The sequence below is a fragment of the Orycteropus afer genome, unplaced genomic scaffold, assembly GCF_000298275.1.
Source record: "Orycteropus afer afer isolate SDZICR_OR568_19922 unplaced genomic scaffold, OryAfe1.0 scaffold00408, whole genome shotgun sequence".
NCBI classification, from domain to species: Eukaryota; Metazoa; Chordata; class Mammalia; order Tubulidentata; family Orycteropodidae; genus Orycteropus; species Orycteropus afer.
The window spans coordinates 2,537,940-2,541,078 of record NW_006921995.1 but is presented as its reverse complement, the minus strand read 5'-3'; positions in this window follow the sequence as shown (position 1 = coordinate 2,541,078).

The following is a 3,139-nucleotide window of genomic DNA, read 5'->3' as shown; positions in this document are numbered from 1 at the left end:
TATTAGACAAACCCAAATAGAGGAACATTCTACAAAGTAATTGACCAGTATTCTTCAAAACTTTTAGTCATAAAAGACAAAGAAATATTTAGTAACTGTCCCAGATCAAAAAATATTGATATATAATAATTAAGTCAATGTGGAACATGGAATGAGTGTTAGGTGCCATCAAGTTGATTTTTGACTCATATCAACCCTTGTGGATTGAAATATGGACCAGAAAAAAAGATATTAGAGGAACAATTCATGAAATTTGAGTAAATTCTATAGATTACTAACAATATTCATGAATATTGATTTCTCAGTTTCAATAATTGTATCAAGTTATAGAAGATATGAGACCTCTGGTGGCACAGTGTCTAAGGCATTTGACTACTAACAAGAAGGCTGATGGTGCAAAACCACAGCCACTCCTAGGAAGGAAGACTGTGCAATCTACTTCCATAGAGATATCACCTTGGAAACCCAATGAGGGGTCTCTATGAGTCGGAACCTACTCGACCTGGCAATGAGTTGTTTCCTTTTTTTAAAAAAAAACAGAAGATATTAACATGTGGAGAAAGAAATGTATGAGAATTCTATATTTTTGCAGCTATGTTTACAAATCTAAAATTGTTTCAAAATTAAAATGTTAAAAAGTATATTCACTTTTTGTCCTGTTTATTCCCTCTGTTCATTTTAAATTAAACTGTAAGTTTTTCTATCATACAATCAATTAATGACAACATATAGCGAAGTGGTTAAACCAAACCAAACTCACTGCTATTAAGTCGGATCCAACTCATGGTGACCCATCCTCGGGTTTCCGAGGAGGTATCACTATGGACGTAGCTTGGCAACCTTCCTTCCCAGGAGTAGCTGGTGGGTTTGAATTGCCAGTCTTCTGGTTAGCAGAAGTAATGCCTAATGCTTTAAGCACTACACTACGAGAGCTCCCAGTAAAGTGGTTAGTAAATCAAAAAAGAAAGTGTTATACTTAGCATAATGTCAAAATTTTGCTTTTAATAATGCCTCATAACCATTTCTGCCCTTTCAAATTAAAACTAACTACGATTTCATTTTTCTAGCAAAACCAGCAGCTACTTGAATTGTTTTTTATCTGGCCACACCTGAAATATTAAATGACTTGCATGTTGGCAATCAAAATGCATGTAAATATCACTAAGAGGAAGTGCATATATAGAAAAGATGCAGCTGTGTCCATCAAAAGACTTCCTTGCAGTTGCAGTGGTCTGTGATTGCTTTTATTGTTATTACCTCCTTTTAACTGAACATGTTGTTTTCAAATGCATTGACAGATAATGTAATATTCTCCTTTTCTCTTCCTAGTGGGCTAGATAAGTTAGCACATGTTTATGGAAATAATTCATATTACATGTTTTCTAAATTAGGTTTCTTATGCTTGCAAAGAATTTGAGGGTTTTTTTAAATTAATTAATTTATTTTTAATGTTAGTAAGTATTTAGCAACATTTATTTCCAAACCAGTAAGCCAAGTTTCTTGCTGTTGATGTGGAATGTAAGCTTTATACCTAATTTTGTGTTTCAGGTTTACAGGAAAATGGACAAATATATTCCTAAATAGTCTGAGAATTTTTCTGTATTTTAAGTATAAAGATATATTGCCTGAAAATCTCCTTCCAAACTCATCAATAAGATATATTAATTACTGCGCAAAGTAAAAGCCAAGTATTCTTCCATATACATGTTATTGTTGTCATTATGTGCCATCAAGTTGTCTCCAACTCACAGCGACACTATGAACAGCAGAACGAAATACCACCCGATGCAGAGTCAGCTCCACGATTCTTGCTATATTTGAGCTCATCGCCACTGTGACCATGTCAATCTATTTCATTGAGGGCCTTCCCCATTTTTGTTGATGCTCTACCTTACCAAGCATGACATCCTTCTCCAGGGAGTAGTCCCTTCTGACAACATGACCAAAGTAGGTGAGACGAAGTCTGGCCATTCTCCCCTCCAAGGAGCATTCTGGCTGCACTTCCTCCAGGACAGACTTGTTAGTTCTCTTAGCAGTCCACAGTACTTTCAGCATTCTTTGACAATACCATAGCTCAAAAGCATCAACTCTTCTTTGATTTTCCTTATTCATTGTCCAGCTCTCATATGCATATGAGGCGATTGAAACTACCATGGCTTGTGGTCAGGTGCACTTTAGTCCTCAAGGAGACATCTTTGCTCTTCAGCACTTGAAAGAGGTCCTTTGCATCCTACTTGGGTCAGTGCTACATGTCATCTGATGTCCTGACTGCTGCTTCCATTGGCATCAATTGTAGAAACAAGCAATGTGAAGTCTTTGGCAACTTCAATCTTTTCTCCATTTGCTGTAATGCTACTTATAGTTCCAATTGTGAGGGTTTTTGTTTTCTTCATATTGAGATGTAATCCATACTGCAGATTGTATTCTTCAATCTTCACCCATAAGTACTTCAAGTCATCTTTACTTTCAGCAAGCAAAGTTGTGTCGTCAGCGTATCACAGATTGTTAATTATTCTTCCTCCAATCTTGATGCCACATTCTTCTTCATATAGTCCAGCTTCTCAGATTATTTGCTCAGCATATATATTGAATAAGTATGGTGAAAGGATACAACCCTGATGCACTCCCTTCTTGATTTTAAACCAGTGTTCCCTTTTTCTGTTTAAAAGACAGCCTCCTGGTCTATGGACAGGTTCTTCATCAGTACAATTAAGTGTTCTGGAATTCCCATTCTTCTCAATGTTGTCCACAATTCGTTATGATCCACACAATCAAATGCTTTTGTATTGTCAATAAAAGACAAGTAAATATCTTTCTGGTATTCTCTGTTTTGAGCCAATATCCATCTGACATCAGCAATGATATCCCTAATTCCACGTCCTTTTCTGAATCCAGCTTGTATTTCTGGAAGTTCTCTGTTGATATACTGCTGTAACTGTTTTTGAATTACCTTCAGTAACATTTTATTTGTGTGTGACATTAATGATGTTGTTCTGTAATTTCCACATTCTGTGGGATCACCTTTCTTTGGAATGGGTACAAATATGGATCTCTTTCAGTCAGTTGACCAGGTAGCTGTCTTCCAATTCTCTTGGCATAACCAAGTGAGTATCTCCGGTGGGGCATCAATTTGTTGAAA